Source organism: Nomascus leucogenys, unplaced genomic scaffold, assembly GCF_006542625.1.
Source record: "Nomascus leucogenys isolate Asia unplaced genomic scaffold, Asia_NLE_v1 001648F_29129_qpd_obj, whole genome shotgun sequence".
Lineage (NCBI taxonomy): Eukaryota > Metazoa > Chordata > Mammalia > Primates > Hylobatidae > Nomascus > Nomascus leucogenys.
The window spans coordinates 1-13,026 of NW_022095793.1; positions in this window are offsets into that span (position 1 = coordinate 1).

The following is a 13,026-nucleotide window of genomic DNA, read 5'->3' on the forward strand; positions in this document are numbered from 1 at the left end:
TGGCATGATCTCAGCTCACTGCAACCTCTGCCTCCCCGATTCAAGCGATTCACCTGCCTCAGCCTCCCAAGTAGCTGGGATTACAGGTGCTCGCAACACACACCCGACTAATTTTTGTATTTTTAGTAGAGACGGAGTTTCACCATGTTGGCCAGGCTGATCTCGAACCCCTGACCTCAAGTGATGCGCCTGCCTTGGCCTCCCAAACTGCTGGGATTACAGGCTTGTGAACATATGCTTTTGATGATAAAACTCATAAAGACATAAAAATGTGTTTTAATTTTTTTTGGATTGAAGTTACTTAAAAATTTCAAATTGAAGAAGTAAAAAAACTAGATAAAAATAGATAAATATAGAAAGTTGGGGGAAAATGCAAAGCATAGGTTCACAAAAATCTGGGATTAACAGATGACAACATTTGATAAAATTTATTTATAAAGTTTTATTAAATTAACTTTAGAGGCTGGGCGTGGTGGCTTGCACCTGTAAATAATAAAATCATCTTGCCAATATGTCTGACTATGATAGTTGAAAGTCATTTCCACAGTAAATTGCTTAATTCTGAGGCAGTTTCTGAGAAACTTTACAATCTTGCAGAATCCTGGAAGATTGTATCTTTAAGAGGTTCATGAAAGGATGGAGAAGGCCTGAGAAGCACTCTTGAATACAGGGTTTGAGAACTTTAGAATTCTATTATTTGAACTGGGTAAGAATTCCCAGAACTTTAATGAAGAGACTGACCGGTTTATAAAACTGATAACCCAAGCAGAATAAAATCAATTGAATACCAAGAAAATACTTGCCAGATTTTCATGCCAAATCAGCCAGACTTAAATTGTCTAGATAAAGAATATGAATGAACTGCATAGTCCAAGTCAAATTATCTATGATAATCCCTGATTAGTCAGTGCTATGCACCTAAGTTGAAGAAACAGTCCAATGTTAAGCATGGAGAACCAGAATGTCTTCCTTGTCCTTTCTGAGTTCTGAAAGCTTTTCTTATTAAAAGTTCTGCATGGCCGGGCGCGGTGGCTCACGCTTGTAATCCCAGCACTTTGGGAGGCCGGGGCGGGCGGATCACGAGGTCAGGAGATCGAGACCACGGTGAAACCCGTCTCTACTAAAAATACAAAAAAAAAAATTAGCCGGGCGTGGTAGCGGCGCCTGTAGTCCCAGCTACTCGGAGAGGCTGAGGCAGGAGAATGGCGTGAACCCGGGAGGCGGAGCTTTCAGTGAGCCGAGATCGCGCCACTGCACTCCAGCCTGGGCGACAGAGCGAGACTCCGTCTCAAAAAAAAAAAAAAAAAAAACAGTTCTGCATTCTGATTCTTGGGTGTGACAGTAAAGCAAGATGGCAGAAAGAAGGCTCCACTGATTGTCCCTCCTGCAAGGACACCAGATGAACAACCATTAATATCCACATGGAAAATACATTCATAAGAACCAAAAATCAGGTGAGTACTCAGAGTACCTGGTTTTAACCTCATATCACTGAAAGAGGCACTGAAGAGGGAGAAAAAACAGTCCTGAAATCACCATTTCCTCATCCCCAGCAGTGATGGCATGGTGCAGAGATCAACTCTGGGTTCTGCCGGAGGGAGAACACAGCAATTGTGAGGCAATGAACTCAGTGCTGTCCTGTTAGAGCAGAAAGGAAAACCAGACCAAATGCAGTTAATGCCCATCCACAGAGGGATCAATTAAACCAGCCCTAGCCAGAGGAGAATCAGATTCCAGTGGTTGGAACTTGAGTGTTTGGAAACCTGGCAACTAAGGGCTCCTGCACTCTGTGTGTCTAAGAAAACTTGAAAGGCAGCATAGGTCATCAGGACTGCAGCTCTTAGGTGAGGCCTAGGCTGAACTGGGCCCAGGACAGAGGACTGGGTAGGGAGGGCATGCAACATACTGAGACACCAGCTGGGGCAGCCAAAGCAGTTCTGTCATTATCACTTCCCTAACACCAGACTGCACAGCTCATGGCTCCAAAAGGGACCCCATTCTTCTGCTTGAGGAGAGGAGGGAAAAGAATAGGGAGTACTTTGTCTTTCATCCTGGACACCAGCTCAGCCACAGCAAGATAGTGCACTGGTCAGAATCCTGCGGCCTCCTTGCCAGTCTCTGGCTCCTAGACATTCCTAGACACACCCTGGCCAGAAGGAAACCTGCCGCCTTGAAGAAAAGAACCATGTGCTGGCAGGATTTATCGCCTGCAAACTTGAAAGCCTTTGGGCTCTGAATAACCAGAAGCCATACCCAGTACTACATCAAGGGCCTTGGATGATCCTCATAGACTTGCTAGATTTAGGTGAACTCAGCACATTACCAGCTGTGGTGGCTAAAAGGCAAAACTCCTTCTTCTTGGGAAAAGGAGAGGGAAAATTAAAGGGGACTTTGTCTTGCCCCTTAGGTACCAGCAAGGCCAGAGGTAGGTAGAGCACCAAGCGAGCTTTCGGAATCCCTGATTCTAGGACTTGATTCTTGATTGGCATTTATGAAGCTGCCCAGGGCCAGTAGGGAGCCCATTGCCCTGAAAACGGCAAGTCCCAGGCCAGGCAGCATCCACCGCAAGCTGACGAGAGGCTTTGGGCCTTAAGGGAACATTGGTGGTAGCCTGGCAGTACTCACTCTGGCCTGAGGTGGTGGTGGCTACTCTGCCATTAGGAAAGGAAGGTAGGAATAGGAAGGACTCTGTCTTGTGGTTTGAGTGACAGATCAGCTGCAATGCAATTGAATGTCAAGTGGACTTACTCTACTCCATGACTTCTGAATGGCACTTCTGGACCCAGCCAGGGGCTGAGGGCACTCACTGCCCTAAAGGAAAGAACACAGGGCTGGCTGGCTTTGCCACCTGCTAATTGTAGAGACCAAAGGCCTTGAGTGAACATAGGCAATAGGCAGTCATCAGAAAGTGCAGGTAGCAGGACTTGAGCAAGACCTGGTGCTGTGCCATCTTCAGGTCTGATCCAGGGCAGTCATAGCGGTGGTGGCCAGGGGTGCTTGTGTCTTTTGTCTCCCAGCTTTAGTTGGCTTAGAACAGAGAGAAAGACTCTGTATCTTTGAGAGAAAATAACGGTAGAGAACAAGAGTCTCTGGCTAGTAATCCAGAAAATTCTCCTGGATCTTGTTGAAGGCTGTCAAGGTGGTACTTCTCTGAGTCTAGAAGAATTACAGCATTATTGGGTACAAGGTACCCATAAAGCAGATATGGCTTAGATCACAACACCCAAGTCTTTTCAAATATGTGAAAAGTCTTCCGAAGAAAGATAGCTACAAATAAGCCCAGACAGTGAAGACTACAATAAATATTCACCTTTTCTCTTTAATTTTATTTCTTAAACCTCTCATATGGTGCTGCATGCCCAAGATTTTAATGTCCAGACACTGAAGAACATCTACTAGCATCAACACCATCAGGAAAACATGACCTCATCAAGTGAACTAAATAAGGCACTGGGGACAAATCCTGGAGAAAAAGAGATATGTGACCTTTCAGACACAGAATTCAACATAGCTGTATTAGAAAAAAAAAACTGAAAGAAATTTAAGATAACAAAGTAAAGAAATTCCAAATTTTATCAGCTAAACTCAACAAAGTTTAGATTGAAATAGTTACAGCAAATTAAGCAGAAATTCTGGAGCTGAAAAATGCAATTGGCATACTGAAGAATGCATTAGAGCCATTTAATAGCAGAATGGATCAAGCAGAAGAAATAGTGAGCTTGAAGACAGGCTATTTGAAAATACATAGAAGAGACAAAAGAAAAATAATTTAAAAAAATGCCTACAGGATCTAGAAAAATAGCCTCACAAAGACAGATCTAAGAGTTATTATTTTTAAAGAAGATGTAGAGAAAAAGGCAGAGGTAGAAAAATTTATTCGAAGGGATAATAACAGAAAACTTTCCAAACCTAGAGAAAGATATCCATATCCAACTACAAAAATGTTATAGGACATTAAGCAGATTTAACCCAAAAAAGACTACTTCGAAGCATTCAATAGATCTTCCAAAAGTCAAAGATAAAGAAAAGTTCTAAAGGAAGAAAGAGAAAAGAAACAAATAACATACCGGAGAGCTCCAACACCTCTGGCAGCAGACTTTACAGTGGAAACCCTACCGGCCAGGAGAGAGAAGCAATAAATATTTAAAGTACTAAAGGAAAAAAAACTTTTACCTTAGAATAGCATATACAGTGAAAATGTTCTTCAAATAAAAAGAAGAAATACTGACTTTTTCAGACAAACAAAAGCTGAAGTATTTTGTGAATACCATGTCTGTCCTAAAGGAATGCTAGAGAGTACTTCAGTCAGGAAGAAACGGACATTAACGAGCAATAAATGATCACCTGAAGGTAAAAAAATCCTCACTGCTAATAGGATACAAAACAAAACAGAATATTATAACACTGTAGCTGTGTGGTGTGCAAACTACTCTTATTCAAAGTAGGAATACTAAATAATGTCCAATCAAAAGTAATAACTACAACATTTCAAGACATAGCACAATAAAATATAAATAGAAACAACAAAAAGTTAAAAAGTGAAGGGATGAGCACACCCGTCCTGAGCTGGCCGATGTGGGGGAAGCTCGGAGCTCTGGAGCCGGGGAAGGCCTGGAGCCTGGGCGGAAAGGAGGCCGCCTGGAGAGCCGGAAGCCTGGGCAGGGGACTGAGGCCTCCAGCGCCCCCCACCAACAGCAGGGCGGCGCCACAATGGTCCTGCGCGAGGCCTGGCCTCCAGCGAGGGCGGGACGCTCTGGGAGGCGGGCGGTGCTGGGGCGTAGAGGGAGACAGCTTCCCCGGGGGCATGGGCGAGCTGCTCTGGGGGTCCCGGATCCGAGCCCCGCTGCCCCTGGGTGGTGGTGACGCCTGGAGTCGGGCGGGCATGGCTAGGCTGGGCTCTTGGGGCAGCCAGGCAGAGGTGTGGGCGTCTAGGCCACACCACCCTGAAGGCGTCCCATCTCCTCTGATCTCATGAAGCTAAGCAGGGTCGGGCCTGGTTAGTACTTGGATGGATTCCGCCTGGGAATAGCCAGTACCATAGGCTTTTGGCTTCCCGCCCCCTCCCGCTTTCCCCCTTTTGTCTCCGTGCTTCCCAGCCTCCCCGCCTCCATCCACCTTGTCCACCCCTGCGCCCCAGCCCAAGCCCAGGGCCTCCCCCTGAAGATCCGCCACCGCAGCACCACCAGGCAGCAGCATCCCACCTCTTCCGACTTGCCGCAGCCCCACCAGGAGCCCGGCTCCAACCCAGGCGGACGGGACCGACCCCGAGGGCGCAGGCGCGAGTTCCCTGAGGTCCCGGGTGTCTTTCATGCTCCCAGGACGCCCAGGCAATTCAATCATTCATCCAGCGCAGCCGCAACCGTCCAAGCCGGGGGAAGGGGCGGGCAGGGGCAGGGGGTCCGACAGACGCCAGCCAAGACCTCCGCTCCAGAACCCGTGGGCTGCTTTATCCGGGGGAAGGACATTGCCTTCGCCAGCCACGAGGAAATCCGTCCCTGTGCACTTTGCCACCGACTTCGTGTAAACTCCAGTCCCGAGGACACGAGAGAGACCCGGGCGTGGCTCCATGGACAGGCTTAGAGCCACGGCTCTCCCAAGACGGATGGGCGCACTCTACAAATCTGGGGGCCCACCGCACCAAGAAGACAGAAAGAAGCAAACAAAGGAAGGACCTTATGAAATGCACCCCCAAAGCAACCAACCAATCCAAGAAAATAAAACACGTCTCAGGGCTCTGCTGGTTTTCCCACATGGGGACACTGACCCCCTGTTCTAGCCCGGCCTAAGCACCCTCCACCCCACCCCGGCCTGCTCAAAGGGGCCCTGTCTACCTGAGCAGAGCCTCCCTCTCCAAGGCTCTATCGCTCTCGCTCTACAACTCCCTCACCCTCTCCCTTTCTCTACTTCCCCCTCCACCTCGCGCTCTTCTGTCGCGCTCTCTCTTTCCCTCTTTCCCTCTCTCTCTCTCTCCTCCCCCACTGTCTGTCTCTCTCTCTCCCTCTGGTTCTATCTCTCCATTCTTCTCTCCCTTGCTCTCCTTCTGTAGCAGGAGGAGCCGCAGACGAAACCTCTCAGACAACGAGTTGTAGTAAGAAGGGCTTTATTCAGCTGGGATCATGGGTAGACTCACGTCTCCAAAAACCGAGCTCCCTGACTAATTCCTGTCCCTCTTAAGGGCTTACAAATCTAAGGGGGTCTGCGTGAGAGGGTCGTGATCCATTGAGGAAGCAGAGGGTACTGACTGGGAGCTGCATGCAGCGGTAATTAGATCAGAACAAAACAGGACAGGGATTTTCACAGTGCTTTTCTATACAACGTCTGTATTCTATAGATAACATAACCGATTAGGTCAGGGGTAGATCTTTAACTACCAGGCACAGGGTGTGGCACTGGGCTGTCTGCCTGTGGATTTCATTTGTGCCTTTTAGTTTTTACTAAAAGGGGAGCGCCCATGTGTGTCTGTTTGGGAATGGGTTTGCTCGTGATTGTGGTGGGGTGTGTCTGGATGTCCGTCAGTACCTTTGTCCTGGGATCAGGCCGCCGACTCTATTGCCAGCGCATGGGTGTCACAGTTGCTGTGATGGTCTCAGTACGCAGAAATTGGGCATAAGACAATATGAGGGGTGGTCTCCTCCCTTACTTCAAGCTGTCTTTGTCTGTGTCTGTGTCTTTGTGTGTCCGTGTGTGTGTGCCCGTGTGTCTCCGTGTGTATCCATGTGTGTGTGCCCACGCGCATACTCCCGTGTGTATCTGTGTGTGTTGGGGTGGGTTTGCTCGTGGTGGTGGTGGGGTGTGTCTGGGTGTCCCATCAGCCCCTCTCTCCGGGGATCAGGCTGCTGGGGCTCCAGTGCCAGCGCGGGGCAAAGCAGGGCCTTGGCCAATGGGGCGGGTCCTCGTTGGGACAAGCGACAATGGTGTGGGCCTTGTGAGAAAAAGGGCCCGCGGTGCTGGGCCAGCTGTTTGCCCCTGGGTAGCCCTGACGGCTCTGGGTGTGTGGGGCAAGAGGGGGCCTTGCAGGAGGGGCGGCGAGGGATCCAAAACAATTTTTCCGCGGCAAGGCGGAGGACCAGAGGGGATCCCAGAACGGCTGGCCCTGGGCCCTGATGCCTCAGAGCACACCCCGTCCTGAGCGGGCCCTATGTGTTGGAAGCTTGGGAGCTCCCGAGCCCGGGAAGGCCTGGAGCATCTGCGAAAAGGGAGGCCGCCTGGTGTGCCTGGAGCTTGGGCAGGGAACTGAGGCCTGTGGCTCTCCCGCGCTGAAGCAGGGCGGCGCGTGGTCTGGCCGCAGGCGAGGGGGGTGGCTCTGGGAGGCCGGCGGAAGGCGCAGCGCGGCGGCCGGCGGTGCTGGGGCCTTGGGAAGAGCAGCCCGGCCGTGGGGGAGCGGCTCTGGGGTCCTGGATCTGAGGCCCGTGGCCCCGAGGTGGCGGTGACTCCTGGAGTCGAGCAGGCATGACTGGGACGGGCTCTTGTGGCAGCCAGGCGCCACTGCCGGCCTTTATGGCCACACCACCCTGAGCGCACGGGTTCTTGACTGATTTTGGAAGCTAAGCAGAGGTGGGCCTGGCTAGTACTTGGGATGCGAGACCCCCTGGGAATACTGGGTGCTGAAGGCTTTTGGCTCCCCGCTCCCTCCCTCTTTCCCCCATTTGTCGCCATGCTTCCCAACTGCCCCCTGACTCTACTCCAACTTTTCCATGGGCTGCTTTCCACCGGGGAAGGACATTGCCTTCGTCAGCCACCAGGAAAACCGTCCCTGTGCACTTGGATTTTCATTGCCACCGACTTCTTGTAAAATCCAGTCTCGGGGACACAAGAGAGACCCAGGTCTTGTGCCCTGTGAGCACGCTCGGCGTTATGGCTTCCGCCAGATGGACAGGCTCACTCTACAAATCTCGGAGCCTACCGCATCAAGAAGACAGAAAGGAGCAAACAAAAGAAGGACCCTATGAAACGCACCCCTAAAGTAACCAACCAATCCAAGAGTAAACACGTCTCAGGGCTCAGTTAGTCCTCTGGCTTGGACAGCCCTGCCCCCCTGTTCTGGCCCAGCCCAGGCACCCTCCACCCCACCCTGGCCTGCTGAAAGGGGCCCTGTCTACCAGAGCAGACTCTCCCTCTCCAAGGCTCTATCGCACTCGCTCTCCAGCTCCCTCACCCTCTCTCTTTCTCTTCTTCCCCCTCCACCTCTGGCTCTTCTGTCACCTTCTCTCCTCTCCCCACCCTCTCTGTCTCTATCTCTGTCTCTGTCTCACCCTTTGTTTCTATCTCTCCATCCCTCTCTCCCTTGCTGTCCTTCAAGCTGTCTTTGTGTGTGTGTCCATGCGTGTCCATGTGCGTGTGTGCCGGTGCGCGTGCGCGCGCCCGTGTGTATATTTTTGTGGGGGTGGTGGGTTTGCTCATGCTGGTGGTGGGGTGTGTCTGGGTGTCCGTCAACCCCTCTTTCCCAGGATCAGGCTTCCGGGGCTGTAGTGCCAGCCAGGGACAAAGCAGTCCCTTCCTGCCCCATTGGCCACGGGCCGGGTCTTCCTCGGGACAAGCGACAATGGTGTAGGCGTTGTAAGAAAAAGGGCCCGCGGGGCTGGGCCAGCTGTTCGCCCCTGAGCAGCCCTGGCTTCTCTGGGTGTGTGGGGCAAGAGGGGGCCTTGCAGGAGGGGCGGGGAGGAATCCAAAATAAATATTCCGCGGCAAGGCGAAGGACCAGAGGGGATCCCAGGACCATGAGCCCTGGGCCCTGATGCCTGGGAGCACACCCCGTCCTGAGTAGGCCCCAAGTGTTGGAAGCTCCGGAGCTCGAGAGCCAGGGGAAGGCCTGTAGTGTCAGCTAAAGGGAGGCCTCCTGGAGAGTCCAGATCCCTGGCAGGGGATGGAGGCCTCTGGTGCCTCGGAGGTCCCGCGCATGGTCTGGCCGCCGGCGACAGCGGGACGCTCAGGGAGGCCGGCAGAAAGCGCAGCGCGGTGACTGGTGGTGCTTGGGCGTATAGAGGGGGAGAGCAGCCCGGCCGCGAGCAAGCAGCTCTGGGGTGCCTGATCCCAGCCTCACGGCCTCGGGTTGGTGGTGACACCTGGAATCAGGCGGGCATAGCTGGACCGGGCTCTTGGACCAGCCAGGCGCCACTGCCATTGTCTACGGGGCCATACCACTCTGAACACGGAGAAACCCAAGCCGCGGTCCGTGGGCACGCTCGGCGCCACTGCTCCCGCCACAGGGACGGGTGCACTCGACAAATTTCAGAGCCCACAGCACCAAGAGGACAGGGAGGAGCCAGCAAAGGAATGACGCTACGAAACGCACCCCCAAAGCAACCAACCAATCCAAGTAAAAACACGTCTCAGGGCTCCCCTGGTTTTTCCGCGTGGGCGGCCCTGCCCCCTGTTCTAGCCCGGCCCAGGCGCCCTCCACCCTACCCTGGCCAAAGGGGCCCTTGTCTACCAGAGCAGAGCCTCCCTCTCCAAGGCTCTGTAGCTCTCCCTCTCTAGCTCCCTCACCCTCTCCCTTTCTCTACTTCCCTGTCCACCTTGCTCGCGCTCTCGCTCTCTTTCTCTCTCTCTCTCTTCTATCTCTGTCTCTCGCAATTTCCCTGGTCCCTCTCTGTCCTCTCTCTCTCTCTCTATCGCTGTTTCTCTCTCTCCTTCCGTTTCTATCTTTCCATCCCTCTGTCCCTTGCTCTTCTTCAAGCTGTCTGTGTCTTTGTGTGTCTGTGTGTGTGTTTGTGTTCCCGCGCGTGCGCCCGTGTGTGTCTGTGTGTTTCGGAATGGGTTTGCTAGTGATTGTGGTGGGGTGTGTCTGGCTGTCCCTCAGTACCTTTGTCCTGGGATCAGGCTGCCAACTCTATTGCCAGCGCCTGAGTGTCACAGTTGCCGTGATAGTCTCACACACTCAGGTGTGTATCTCGTTCATTTTCATGTAGACAACGAGAGCGAAACCACAGAGAAAAGAAACTTCCAGTGCATCACGGCCTGAGGATGGATTCCTGTTTCCTGCAAAATGGGGAGTCTCCAATATAGCCTGTTTGAAACTGGAAAGGAGAGCACTGACACGAAGCTGGTCTTCCACGCATCCCTGGAAGTTTCTGGGGCCCCACAGAGCTCGGGAAACAAACAGTCAACATGGTCACGCTCTCGGGGGATGGGGGCAGAGACTTGAGCAACAGGCATCTCTGCAGAGGGCAAAGAAACCTGGAATCCAGAATCACGCTTTAGTTGGCCTGAGTGTGACTCTGTGTGGATGTGACTATCCACCTCGCGCTCTGTTGCAGGCTCAACGTGGGGATATGTCATCTGTGAACCATGTGGATGAAAAACAGACAACCACCTGAGTCTCCGCTCATGGCTCTCTGGGGAATTCACTCATTCCTTCCGAAACGGAATTCGTCTGAATCGCTCCAGGATGAAGTAACCCAGGCTGGCGATCTGGAGGGCCGCTGAGCGCCCCGCCGGCCAACGGGGCTGTGGGCCTAGCACTTAGCCCACACTGGGGACCCAGCATTTTCCCGGAGTGCTGGGTCCTGTTGGTTCTGGAGGCAGAAGACCGTTTTTCTCTCTGCCTTCCTTTATCTGTTTCTTGCTTCTTTTGTCCCTCTGTCCATCCTTCCCTCTGTTCTTCCCTCCCTCCCCCGTTTTTTTCCTCCCTTTCTGCCTCCCTCCCTCTTTCTCTCCCTTCCAGGGTCACTCAGTCCATCCATCTTTTCCTAGCTCTGGCCTTCCGTCCCACTCTGTCTCCGTTCCTGTCCTCAACTTTGCCTGCCTTCCCTCTTGCCTGGAAAGGGCAGCACCTCGGTTTGCGCGAGGTCTCGGGTCTACATTTAGTTGCAAGGCGCTCCATGGTGCTGGCGGGGAGGCTGGCGGGACAAGGGTTGGCAAGTGATGGTGAGCGAAGAGGCAGAGGAGTCGAGCCATGGAAAGGAGAACTGGCCTGGCTTCTGCCCCGGCCCAGTGTTTCGCGGACTGCGGTCTCCGCCAACCCGACTGAAGAACGGGGGGAAAAGGGATGAGAGCTCCGCCTGGGCTAGTTAGAAAACCTAGGCTGCTGGCACATCAAAAGCTTATACACCATGATCAAGTGGGCTTCATCCCTGGGATGCAAGGCTGGTTCAACATACGCAAATCAATAAATGTAATCCAGCATATAAACAGAACCAAAGACAAAAATCACATGATTATCTCAATAGATGCAGAAAAGGCCTTTGATAAAATTCAACAACCCTTCATGCTAAAAACTCTCAATAAGTTAGGTATTGATGGGACGTATCTCAAAATAATAAGAGCTATGTACGACAAACCCACAGCCAATATCATACTGAATGGGCAAAAACTGGAAGCATTCCCTCTGAAAACTGGCACAAGACAGGGATGCCCTCTCTCACCACTCCTATTCAACATAGTGCTGGAAGTTCTGGCCAGAGCAATCAGGCAGGAGAAGGAAATAAAGGGTATTCAATTAGGAAAAGAGGAAGTCAAATTGTCCCTGTTTGCAGATGACATGATTGTATATCTAGAAAATCCCATTGTCTCAGCCCAAAATCTCCTTAAGCTGATTAGCAACTTCAGCAAAGTCTCAGGATACAAAATCAATGTACAAAAATCACAAGCATTCTTGTACGCCAATCACAGACAAACAGAGAGCCAAATCATGAGTGAACTCCCATTCACAATTGCTTCAAAGAGAATAAAATACCTAGGAATCCAACTTACAAGGGATGTGAAGGACCTCTTCAAGGAGAACTACAAACCACTGCTCAATGAAATAAAAGAGGATACAAACAAATGGAAGAACATTCCATGCTCATGGGTTGGAAGAATCAATATCGTGAAAATGGCCATACTGCCCAAAGTAATTTATAGATTCAATGCCATCCCCATCAAGCTACCAATGACTTTCTTCACAGAATTGGAAAAAACTACTTTAAAGTTCATATGGAACCAAAAAAGAGCCCGCATCGCCAAGTCGATCCTAAGCCAAAAGAACAAAGCTGGAGGCATCACGCTACCTGACTTCAAACTATACTACAAGGCTACAGTAACCAAAACAGCATGGTACTGGTACCACAACAGAGATATAGATCAATGGAACAGAACAGAGCCCTCAGAAATGATGCCGCATAGCTACAACTATCTGATCTTTGACAAACCTGACAAAAACAAGAAATGGGGAAAGGATTCCCTATTTAATAAATGGTGCTGGGAAAACTGGCTAGCCATATGTAGAAAGCTGAAACTGGATCCCTTCCTTACACCTTATACAAAAATTAATTCAAAATGGATTAAAGATTTAAATGTTAAACCTAAAACCATTAAAATTCTATAAGAAAACCTAGGCAATACCATTCAGGACATAGGCATGGGCAAGGACTTCATGTCTAAAACACCAAAAGCAATGGCAACAAAAGCCAAAATTGACAAATGGGATCTAATTAAACTAAAGAGCTTCTGCACAGCAAAAGAAACCACCATCAGAGTGAACAGGCAACCTACAGAATGGGAGAAACTTTTTGCAACCTACTCATCTGACAAAGGGCTAATATCCAGAATCTACAATGAACTCAAACAAATTTACAAGAAAAAAACAAACAACTCCATCAAAAAGTGGGCAAAGGACATGAACAGACACCTCTCAAAAGAAGACATTTATGCAGCCAAAAAACACATGAAAAAATGCTCATCATCACTGGCCATCAGAGAAATGCAAATCAAAACCACAGTGAGATACCATCTCACACCAGTTAGAATGGCCATCATTAAAAAAACAGGAAACAACAGGTGCTGGAGAGGATGTGGAGAAATAGGAACACTTTTACACTGTTGGTGGGACTGTAAACTAGTTCAACCATTGTGGAAGTCAGTGTGGCGATTCCTCAGGGATCTCGAACTAGAAATACCATTTGACCCAGCCATCCCATTACTGGGTATATACCCAAAGGACTATAAATCATGCTGCTATAAAGACACATGCACACATATGTTTATTTTGGCACTATTCACAATAGCAAAGAGTTGGAACCAACCCAAATGTCCAACAATGATAGACTG